This window comes from Nymphaea colorata, chromosome 7, assembly GCF_008831285.2.
Source record: "Nymphaea colorata isolate Beijing-Zhang1983 chromosome 7, ASM883128v2, whole genome shotgun sequence".
Lineage (NCBI taxonomy): Eukaryota > Viridiplantae > Streptophyta > Magnoliopsida > Nymphaeales > Nymphaeaceae > Nymphaea > Nymphaea colorata.
In genome coordinates this window covers 24430107-24442852 of record NC_045144.1, presented here as the reverse complement: position 1 = coordinate 24442852, position 12746 = coordinate 24430107, and positions in this window count along the sequence as shown.

The window sequence follows — 12746 nt, the reverse complement described above, 5'->3', positions numbered from 1 at the left end:
ATTAAATGAGATCTTGCTGTAGCAAATAAAATTTTGGCAAAATCTTCCGGAATTGTTTATTAACTTATTTGTATTGATAATATATAGGATTTCTATAAATATATCAACATTGTTTCCACCACTGTCACAGATATCGCAAGATTTTCACTAAATCTTCCGGAATTGTTTATTAACTTATTTGTATTGATAATATATAGGATTTCTATAAATATATCAACATTGTTTCCACCACTGTCACAGATATCGCAAGATTTTCGCTAATCTGGCCATATTTATGAGAAAACAAGTAAAAATATCAGGAACATCTTGTGATTTTTCCCAAAAATTTTCAAATGAAAAACAACTTTACTGAAAAATACTTGAGAAAACCCCACTGGTATTTTCCTGATAAGTATGTTTGTGATATTAGTTTCCAAATTTTCACATGCATTTTATAGAACTGTACACTAACTTAATTATTTGTGCATCCAATGAAATTAATCTGTTCAAGCACGCATGTATTTCTGGGGTCAACCTGGAATTAACTTGAAGGATCGTGTGGTTAATTAAAGCTGAAAAATATATGTAGCCTTCAGAATGTTGCATTATTGTTCGCCATCCACGTTTCAATCATTTCTCTATGCTGGAGAGCCAAACAGAGCAAAGCTTATGGATGTAAATGATAAGCTTCATGGTTGGGCATATGTCCAACAGGCCTGCTTTTTTCCATTGGGGTTTGGTTTGAATTTCAAATCTGACAGCTAAAGTATTGCTGTCAGATCTGTATAACTTTAACACAGAAGAATGTGGATCCAGGCGACTCTTATGCCAAAAAAAGCTTTCTGGATCTGATTCTAATTTGGATTCCAGATTTTGGTTCAGAGATTGGATTTTGATCGAATGAAAATTTATATTCAAAACTGGGCTCAGGCTTAGTAAATAGATTTGGAATAGGAGCTGTATTAGACTACTATACAAGTACATGTTCAACAAGTTCCGACAAAAGTGTAGCATAACTGGTCGAGCCGGTCGGCATGTAAGTGGTGTATTGTTGGCTTGATTTGGATGGTTGCTGCTCTCTTGGACTGCAGATGATGGCACGGCTACCACTTAGGTCCTCAAAGCATGCCCTGACCCTTAGACACGGGGGCAAAGGTAAGTTTATAAGGTATCATCCTCCAACCTGAAGCAGATGTTTTGTGAAAAATAAGCAAAAATATCGACTGCATTATGGCAACGAAAGAAGGATGAGGAAACATGAGGCAGTTCATCCAAGAGAATGCCTATCCACAAAAAAGGAAAAAAAATCAGTTCCCCACTTTTCTCTTTTGAATTAAGTCCCTAAATAAGTGTATTTATACATGCTGAACAACGTCTATCCAAAATATCTCAATGAGGATATCAAAATGATTTTTTCTACATGCTTCAGATTTATGCATTATTAAATTGAAGAAGCGCAATAATTCAATACTAGAGAAGCCCACACAAATTTTGGCTCATATTTATGAATAATTGAATTTTTTTATGTACTTAATTTGATGTGAACCAAAATTCGTTTTTGTTCAAATAAATTCAACTCACTCTCTCCCAACTAGCTAGACTCTTCCAACCTCAGTATGTTCTCTCTCATTCCTCACCTCACCGAAATTTGTTTTTATGGACCACTGTTGACTTGTATATTTTTTTTATTCAATTTTCTTTTTGCGGTTTTTTCTTGTATCTAGGGGACTTCTTGTCCCCAAATTTAGTTATGCATTAACATTTTATTGGCACCTGCTCTTTATCTCTCATCCATTACTTTTTTCCCTTTTCCTCACGGGGTACTCGCATTATAATGGGACATTAAGTCTTGTCAACTAAATGTATTAAAACAGGCCTAACAACTGAACATGCTGGCAATTGTCAAAAGAGAGAGAATGAAGGATTTTGAGTAGCGCGGATATATAGACATATCATCCTTGGATCTGACAGTCCAATTGTTGATCCAGTCCTTTTCTGATGAGTTTTATAAGATACTTTTCCAAATGCAACCACCGTTGTCTAAAACTATACGTAAAAAAATAAAATAAAATAAAATAAAAATTGACCTTTATTGTAGATCTTGGACATGATTACTTGTTTCATAAGTCTAATACATTTTTCAACAGGTCAAGTCTGCTCATACTTTCTTCATAGGTCTGGCCACAGCTTTGGTTGCGGCTGGCAGACCAAAGGTGGTTGCCGGGTTGGGTACCAGATAAGTAATTGGGTATCCAGTCTGTGATGGGCTGGACTTGGATTGGTTATTTAACATTTGGGTTGGCATAAAAGAAATTCGCCATGCTCGAATCTGCCCGAAATATATATTTAAAACTCATTTTTCATATTAATTTTTTATTTTATTCTCTCTCTCTCTCTCTCTCTCTCTATATATATATATATATACATACATATATATATATATATATATATATATATATATATATATATATATATATATATATATATATATATATATATATATACACTAGAATGTTGTTTTTTTATGATCTACAAACATCAATAACAAATAAGGAGAAGTATTGTGCTTCTGAAACAAATAATAGAGATTCCTCTGCTCGAAAGAAGAAAAAAAAGGAAAATGAACAAAAAAATAGGAGGAAAAGGGTGTAAAGTACTTTACTTGATAGCGTGGAAAACCACCACTACCAGTTTTTGAAGCATAACCAGAGAATCTGCTACCGCTCCTTCTAGCTGTCTGCTGCTTGAGTGACTGAACACCATAGCTGTTTATTCTGCCAGGTGTGGCTGGAGAAGCCACCATTGTTTTTTTCCCTTCTGATGCAGCCAGAGAATCTGTTGCTGCCTCTTTCCGGTGAACTTAGAACAACCCTCAGTCGCTGCAGACAGTTTCGCTGGACCTTCAAATCTGGCTGGCTCGCTGCGCGGTGAAGCCCTTCGTCACTGTTACCTTTTTCAGGCAGACCCATGACTACTCAAATGTTGCTCCCTACGCCTCGCTGCAATTTTTCTTTTAGGCCGATGATACTTGCCGGTTAGCAGGTTGCCGATACTCGCTGGTTAGTAGGTCATTAGCCACCAGAATCAGCTTTATGGACAGTGGCGGACGAAACCCTAGCAGAGAGAATTCAAAGAGGATAGAGAAGTACAACCAAAAAATGAGAAATACTCATGTTGAAGCCAATTTATAGTCTCAGATTAAAAATTGCAGATTTATTCCACCATTTTTGACATATTCCCAAAACCTGATCAGATTTAATGAAAATGAATGCCACAACGTTTTTGGTAAAAGATTTTTCATAAAGAGGCTTACGAAAGTTAAATTTGTTTTGCAACCAAATATTTAGTTAAAATTGCATAAAGACACCCTTATGTGTTATCAAAATAACAAAAGAGGGTCTCGAATATTTTGAAAATAAAGGAAGAAAACCTCTTTATAAAATTCTGAATTGAAGCCTCCTTGATTTTAAGTTATTTTAGAATATTGGTTGAGTATTCATTTCTTAATATGCATGTTTTCTTATGATGTATATACTCTAACAGTGGCTTGTCCTCTTCTTTGTGATTTTCTTAACTTGTCATTAAAATTCAAATTTAGAAATGACTTTTAGAGTGGAAGCCTTAGAATTTGCCAAGACTGAAAAACTCAATGGAATCAACTTTCATGCATGGAAGCGTAGGATCCTCTTGGCCTTGACACTTGAGTGGTTGTTTCATGTCATGGACTTTCATTTTTCTATCTTAGGTGACAAGCCCACATATGAGGAAAAGAAGGCCTATGATGTTTTTGAGACAAATGATCTGATGGCTAAAACTATTATGTTAGCCTTCATGAAAGATGATCTAATGAGGGTATTTGCTGGACCATCCAACAGCTAAGGAGATGTTTCATGTTATCTGCTCGAAGTATAGCACCGGCACTACGATGCATATTTAGTTACTCCTAGAGCAGTATAATTCATATAAAATGAATGAGTTAGTTAGAGTGGTTGATTATGTCAACAAGATATTGGTCATGGCTAAAGACCTTACCATAATGGGAAACATGATTTCAGACAACATGCAGATCTGTATGATCTTGAATAGCTTGCCTCTTCTTGGGACATGATAGTCATTGCCTTGAATCTTCACTTTGATACTTTTGACTCTAGAAAAGCTCCCCAATCAACTAGCTATTCAGCAAAAACACCTGACTAAGAAAAAGGATGCAAAACTTATGATAGCCCAAGATAAACCCACTGATTGCCATATGCTAATCAAACTCAAACAATTTAAAAAGAAAAATGATGGTAAGTTTACGGGCAAATTTATAGGTTCTCATAGACGTCAAGGAATTGTAGTGGAATGATACAAGTGCGAAAAGCTAGAGCACATGAAGAAGAACTGTAGGACGAAGTTCCTGAACAAGAAGAACAACATCGATGGTTAGCACAATAGCAACATAAATCAAAATCAAGAGGACTACATCAAAGAAATCATATGTGTTCTGTCAGAGTGTCTGTGTGCAAATGAACAACTGACTGGTTGGTGGGTAAATTTTGGGCTACCTTTTTCACAGAAAAAACAAAGGAAGATTTTGGTCTGTATGGAAGACTTGGGTCTAAGAGTACAAAAGGTCTATATGAGAAATAATTCATATTGTGATGCCATGAGAGTCGGGTCATATCAACTCAATGTTGGAGGCACCAGTGCCGTTCTAAATGAGGTTTTTTATGTTCCTTCTATGATAATGAATCTAGTGTCTATTCCTGCTTTGACTGGGAAAGGTTTTGAACTTCGTTTTATATAAAAAAAAGTCACATTAGGAAAACATGGCAACACCATGGCTAAAGGGAAATATGTAAAAGAACATTACATGTTTAATTTCAATGAAATGCTTGCAGGTGCTGCTTATATTGACTCTATATTGAATGTCAGTATAAACTTATGGCATGAAAGATTAAGCCATGTAAGTATTAACAAGATGAAGACTCTATCACAACTAGGTTTAATACCTGATATTGATATAAATGATTTTGTGAAATGCGAGTCATGTTTATATAGAAAGATGGTAAGAAATTCCTTCTCTTATGAAGTAATTTGGGCCACTAATCTGTTGGAGATTATGCATACAAATATTTGTGAATTTTTCAGGGTCAAAACACATAACAGATGTGAACTTTCTTAGGGTCCAAATATACACTAGCATGTTATATTTCACAATAATCATTGATGATTTCTCAATGTTTGGTTATGTTTACTTGAACAACAATAAATATGAAGCCCTTGAGAAATTCAAGGAATACAAAAATAAAGTTGAGAGACAACTTGGCAAATACATCAAGGTTGTAAGGTCTGATCAAGGTAGTGAGTATACATCAAATGGCTTCCTCAAATACTGTATAGACCCAAGAATTAACAGGAAAAAATAGTGCCCTAGAACACCACAACAAAATAGTGTAGCTAAGAGGTGTTACAAAACCCTCTTTTACTGGTAAGATCCATATTGGTATGTGCACACTTACCCAAAGTATTCTGGGATGAAGTTGTATTAACAACTATGTATACTATAAATCGAGTGCCTTGCAAGTTCCAACAAATCCGTATAAGAGGTGGACTGGTGTGAAACCAGATCTGAGTCAACTCTAGAGATGGGGATCTGTAACTCATGTTAAAATCCTAGATACAAAAATAGATAAACTGATTAATAGATCTGTAAGGTGCTTATTTATTGGATATCCAAAAGGATTCAAAGGCTATAGATTATATCATTAGTCTATGTGACTTGTCGAAAGTAAGGATGTAAAGTTCCAAAAAGGACTCAGTAATGAGGACGATGACCCAGTAGAATATCAAACCAATCTATTGGATGATCTAATTTACTCAGATGAACATTGTAACAATGAACCAACTGGGGAACAATTTGATAAAGAATAAATGATTTGGGTGCCTCATTTTCTCATACTTTGTTAGGTCATAAAAGATATAGAGCTTCTCCTTCAAATTTGAATGATTATTATGTATACTTGGGAGAGGAGCTATACTATTTAGTTCATTTTGATGAAATGTCACATAATTGACATATGATGAAGAGATAAATTCACATGAATCGTCAGATTGGGGAAAAGCTATGGATGAACAAATTGAATCCATAGAAATGAATACAGTCGAAAAATTAATATAACTTCTTAAATGAAGAAAACCCATCAGGTGTAAATGGGCGCTAAAGAAAAAGTATAAGGTTGATGGATCAGCCATGAAATTTAAAGCAAGACTAGTGGCAAAAATGTTTCCCAAAAAAAAGGAATTGTTTATTTAGAAACTTATTTACCAATTGCAAAATTTGCTTTAATTAGAATAATTTTGGTAATTGCAGTTTTTTATGACTAGGATATTTTGTAGATGGATGTAAAAACTATTTTTCTAAATGATGAGTTAAAAGAAACTATTTATATGACACAACTAGAAGGATATATCATCAAAGAAAATAAAGGTAAGGTGTAGAAGTTGAAAAAATCCCTGTACGGCTTGAAGTAATCTCTTAGACAGTGGTATTTTGCCTTTCATAAGGCAATAACTAAGCTTGGATATGTATCAAATCTGTTAGACCACTGTGTATATGTCTGAAAAAGTGAGAGTCTTTTTTGCATCTTGCCATTATGTGTCAATGACATTTTACTAGTTGGAAATGATAACAAAATGAGATTCAAAACAAAGACTTGGCTGAATGAAAACTTTGAAATAGAGGACACGGGTGAAACATCCATTATCCTATGTATAAATATCACTCAAGCTAAAAACTTGATGTTTTTGAGTTTGAGCCAAGAACGATATATTGATTGTCTTTTAAAGAAGTTTCGAATGCAACATTGCAAATTGATTCAGACTCCCATAGCCAAAGGAGCAAATCTAAGCAGAAGCTATTGTCCCAGTGAAGAACAACAAAAATTAAATGTCCCATATGCTCAGGCTGTTGGCAGTTTAATGTATCTAATGTTATGCATAAGACTTGACATAAGCTTTCCTATTGGTCTAGTGAGTCGCTACCAAAGTAATCTTGGTTGGCCTCACTAGCAAGTAGTAAAAAGGATTTTCGGTATATTAAAGGAACAAAAATCTTGAAATTGTCCTACTAAGCTGTTGAATTAACTTTAGTTGGCTATTCTGATGTTGATTTTGCTGGTTGTAAAGACGATGGTAACTTCGAGGAGAAGCGATTGCCTAGTCCTGTAAGAAACAGGGATGTATTAGCATACTTAAGAAGCATAGTATGTAGTATGTAATGTTGCAACTGCCTTTGCTGTCTGGATAAATCGGTTTTTAAAGACTTGATGCTAGATTTTAGTCATGAACCAGTTCAACTATATTGTGAAAATCAGATAGTGATATCTCTTATAATATAGAGCTATTAAGTCCAAGAATATGCATATATTGGTGAAATACCGTTATGTACATAAAATGATTGAGAATAATGAAATCTCAGTTGATTACATGTCGACCAATAATATGGTAGCTCACCCCTTAACTAAAACAATTTCTAAAGATTTGTTTACCAAGCATGTAGCCCATATGGGGCTAAGATATGTTTGAAAGGTTGCGAAGGGAAGTCATTGAAGTAAAAACATCGGTACAAACCTTGAGGAAATTTAAGTTACAATAGATAAACTAATTATAGAAAACCACATAACTAGAGTCCAATGAAACCCACAATCGTGAAGGCAAACTGGCGGTCTCATGACCAAGTGGAAGATATTGGATAGTGGCCATGAGCCCTATCCTCCTCTCGCAACTGTGAGAGGGCCCACTCGCAGTTACGAGGTAGGCTTTACAAAAAAAGTTTTCAAACTGAACATTTTCATTCTAAACAAATTTTGGTTTTACATTATATTTCCCTGAAAGTCTCACTGGTCCTAACTGCAACCTGGGCTTGTGGTAAAGCCCTATAGGGCTGGTTAGTAAGCCCAGCAATACTCAAAATTGGGGCTGAACCAAAAATTATGTGTTTTGTGCCTCGTAGAAGGAAACCCACAAATTCTCTCTTCTTCGATCTCTCTCTCTTTGTTCTCTTGTTTCAATTGCTGGTGCTTCATGCTGTTTTGGTGCTTCTACTGTTTGTGTGCTCATCCTGAAGACTTTGTTGGAGAACTCGCTTAGGAAACATAGAACGGATCAAAGGAGTCATTCCACTACAAAAACTCCAACACCCTCATGAAAAGTGGTAAAGGCATGCAAGACTATTAACAAGCAAGTGTTTAAATTAAGGTTGGGTGTTGGAAAAGTAGATCAAAAGTGGTATTCCAAATAGAAACTTTTACCTTTTCCACGAAAAAGTTTACGATCGTATGCTGAAAAAGGAAAAAAAAATCCTAGTTGCATATCATAGCTCATCATCTGATGTGTCTCGCAATGTAAGGTTTGGGCTCATAATTAAGGTTCTCAAATATAGGTAGCTGCATTAACATTCCTATTAGGATTTCTTCAATAATATCACTTTCTACGCACTATTTGAAAGGTACAAATACATTACAAATGCTTGGGAAAATCTGCACGATCGGAGCAGGACCAAATTAAGGTGGTTCCAGTATGTAAGTAGTTGTGTTCGCATTCTGTTCAAGGCTTTTCTACAATGTCATTTGTATGCCAATTTGTTTAAGCCAGGAAATGGTGTGTAAAATTAGCATATATAAAGTTATAAAAGGTTAGCAACTTTGCAACAACGTTACTTTCTATCCACTATTTGGAAAATTATTTGTTGATCAGTTCCATTTTAGACGTATTTCTCTACCCTTTTGAAGAGCATTTCCATTATATTAACAGAAAACACTTTTGACTGAAAATTTGAAATTGAGTAACTAGTATTGGATGACCAAATTTAAGGCATGCCTGTATACAGAAGACCAAACCAGTTAGTTAGAAGCCAAGCTGGCTAGACAACTTTCATAAATGCTTTATTACGCCTTTCATGTTATCTTATCATGTAAATGTAATTTTTATGAGTAATTTGGTGGAATGTACATATAAGATTACAATTTCCCAGGTTTAGATGCATGTACTTTTTTGAGCCATCAAAATTTCAACTTATCTCCTTTATAATAACACTTATATAAAGGTCATGACTTTCTGGGAAATCATATTTGAAGAATTACATACTTTACAAAAATGCAGTGATGGGCAAAGTATCATATTTAGATACATGTCTAAATATGCTATGGAGTACTGAAAATGTTGTTTAGAATACATGTAGTGCTTGAAAGGATGCACAAAATAATAATTTGAATGGCTTCCTTATATGTAATCTAATATTGGATTAATAAAGGTCTATTTACTTTTCCAAGTAACATAAATTATTTGAGTTTCTTGGATGATCTTGTAGAGGTTTGTTCAGCCCCTTAGCCTAAGAAAAGAAAGATGTGTCATTTAAAGGGGTAGCTAGATTAATGACTCAAGTACATTATAATCAGGAGGCAACGAGTGTGGTCGGGGGCTGTAGCCGGCCCCCTATGATTGTCTTAGTTTTGTATTAGTGCACTACTGCCCTATTAATGATCTCTTTCTCTCTCCCCTCTTCTCTTTATATATATATATATATAATATATATATATAATATATATATATTTCAATGTATGAAAAGAAAGACTGATCTCACAAATGTTTATGGGCAGTCGGATTTCGTTTAACGAGGCAGGTGATTGTCAAGTCGAGAAAACAAAAAAAAGGTCTAAGTTCAATTTCAATGTATGAAAAGAAAGACCGATCTCACAGATGGTTATCGGGCAGTTGGATTTCGTTCAACCGGGCAGCCGTGATTGTGAAGTCGAAAAAAAAAAGGAAACCGGCCGAAGGAGTCCACTTAAACCCCCACTTTCTCTCTGCTTTCCTTTCCCTCTTCTCTTCTTCCTCCCTCTCTCTTCTCCCTTCCCAGTCTCCCCTTCACACCTCTCTCTCTCCCTCAATGGTGACCATCTCCCTTTCCCCAATTCTACAATATTGAGCATCTCTGATGGTGATGGTTGCTGTCAACCAGTGATTATCCCTCTCTCTCTGCCTCTTTTCTGCCAGACAGGAAGCCCCTTATGTCAGGCATTTGGCGTAATGGGAGACTCTCTCTCTCTATCTTATATATAATCTAATATATTAGTGTAATTTGTGCTTTTAGGAGCTCAATTTATAGTGTTTCTAATAGAACTTTGCCCTGACTAAAGCTTGGAGTGAACTAGAGAGACTCATTTAGAAAGTTAGAGAAATTCAGAATCCCTAGCCACGACAACTCCAGGGGCTTGTGGGGAAGCCTCCAACCACCAGTTCGTGGCTAAAGAAGCTAACATGACCTCTGAGATTGCCAAAGGAAGAAGCAATTTCTGTACAATGAGAGGTCGTAGATGGGAAGCCACGTATTGTCATCCCTGCCATGATTCGGGAAATCCGAACAAACCTGCTAACCTGCTAACAAAAAACACAAACTCAGAACACTACACACTCACACAGAAAGCCCAGCCTTCTCCAAATAGAAAAATCTTCATTGCGATTAGGGTAAACTCCCCTGTCTAAGAAGAGTATTGTCGGTGGGTTATTATATTACTAAGTCCTCCACCGACCCACTCTAACGCCCTGTTTGGATGGAAGGAAAGGGAGGGAAAGGGAAGGAAAGAACAATCAATCATTTGTTTGGTTGATTAATTAAAAAGAAGGGAAAGAAAAGAAAAGCAAATATTTTGTTTGGTTGCAAAAGGAGGGAAAGGAAAGGAAAGAGAGCTCTAATTAAATACAACCCTCCAAAATTGGAGGGATTGGGAAGGAAAGGAATGTCTATTCCTTTCTACCATGTATACTCTTACCATTTCCACCTGCCCGTAGAAGAGACATCAATCGACCTTGTGTGACTTTTCTCTCCCTCCTTCTACTGGTCAAGACTCCGACGGGCGTCGGGTCTATCTCTCTTTCCCTTCCCACCACTGCTGAGACTTGGATGGTATTTCACAATGGCCCTTTTACTAAAATCAAGTTTTTGTCATTTTTATGCCATCCAATTAATGCAACTGAAAATGTCATTTTGTTTGATTGATATAATTTTTTATTATATTTATTACCATATAATGAAATGTCGAGTGTAAGTTAAGTATGGTTCCTCTTCTATTGAATCAGGTATTATTGTAAAGTATTATAAATTATATCATTTCTTTTTTTTCTATCCAAACAAGCTTTATAATCACCTCTTTCCTTTCCTTTCCCTTCCCTTCCTTTTCCATTCTCTTTTCCTCCCTTTCCTTCCTTTCCATCCCTCTCTTTCCTTCCCTTTCCCTCCATCCAAACAAAGCATAAGATAGATGTACTGCTTACTTCTACTAACGATCCTAGACCTCATCACTTTGATCTGATTCGAATTGTTTTGGGTCCGACTCCAACAACTCCCCTCCCCTTCAAATTGCATCGTCCTCAAGGTGAGAATTCAGGGAACTTAGCTCATAGATTTTACCATAGGATTGGAACTGGCATTTCACCCATCAACAGTTGAGATCTCTATGCGGAAACACATTGTTTGATTTTGTATCGCAACACCAAATCTTCAGCAACGATCTCAAGTTGCATAGAGTCACTATTGGTTGCAAAAAAAAAAAGAGAGAGAAATATGGGAACATCAAAAGACCAAAATAGATCTGTCATAAACTACCACTAACATAAGTAACTCCTTTATTAATAGAATCACAAACCATAAATCATCTACCACTTCAATTGGAAGAACCAGACTCTAAGACCATTTTGTCTAGCAGCAGAACCAACAAAATAGCCTGTAAGGACCCAATCAAAACATTACCATGATGTGGGAATTTGGATCAATAAGTTCAGAAAATATAGGAATTATGTACAGTCAGTCAACATGAAAGGGAAGATGAAGAATTATAGATGAAACATGATCGGTGGGAAAATACAAAGTGTGTCATGGATGAAATCATTACCATGTCTTTATCTGGAAGGAAAAATGCATAAGAAATATAAAAAAAACCCACTCTGTCTATGCAACCTAGTAAATCTCTCTATCTATCTCTCTCTCTCTCTCTCTCTTAAGACAAACGCACACACACACACACACGATATCTTGGCTATTACAAAAGTTGTTAACTGTGTTAGCTTTATAATGGAAAAATGACTCACTTGATATTACTCTTAACATCTACAAGGTTAGATTGCAAATTAAGAAGACACTCATTTTAAGCTGTGTTGTTTAATTTGGTTTCCTATGCAAGTATTTTGGAATATATATCCTTCTTGTGTTTATCAATATACCTCTCATCCGACAATTTTTGCTAGCAATACATATAGGAGTCTTTTCAGCCCCAGTTTTTGATTATGAGATGTTCAAGGTCCACCTCCATTTGGGTCTTAAACATGAGCCACCTACAATCCAATGTTCAAGTAAACAGATAAGGGGCAGACTTTCTCTATGAAAGAACAAAACATCGTCTTTTGTAAGGTGTTAACGACATGTAATGCAAGAAATTTTGTCATTTCAGATGATGGCCGGCAATTTGATGCCACACTAACTGGCGATTAAGAGAATGAGAAGAGACATCTCTGCTTTGTAAAGAGGACTCCAAGTAGTTAAGAGGAGGGTAAAAAGCTCCTTGATATGAAGGGAGTCTCTGGCAAGGATGAAGCTCCATTAGTAAAGACAATTGCAATTTCTTGGTTGAATAGCTGGGAATATAAAATTTTATTGTTTAGTGCTCCTTCTGAGCTTGGGGTATAATATCAATCGACTGGACAAGGAGGATGCGATGCTGAAATATGCT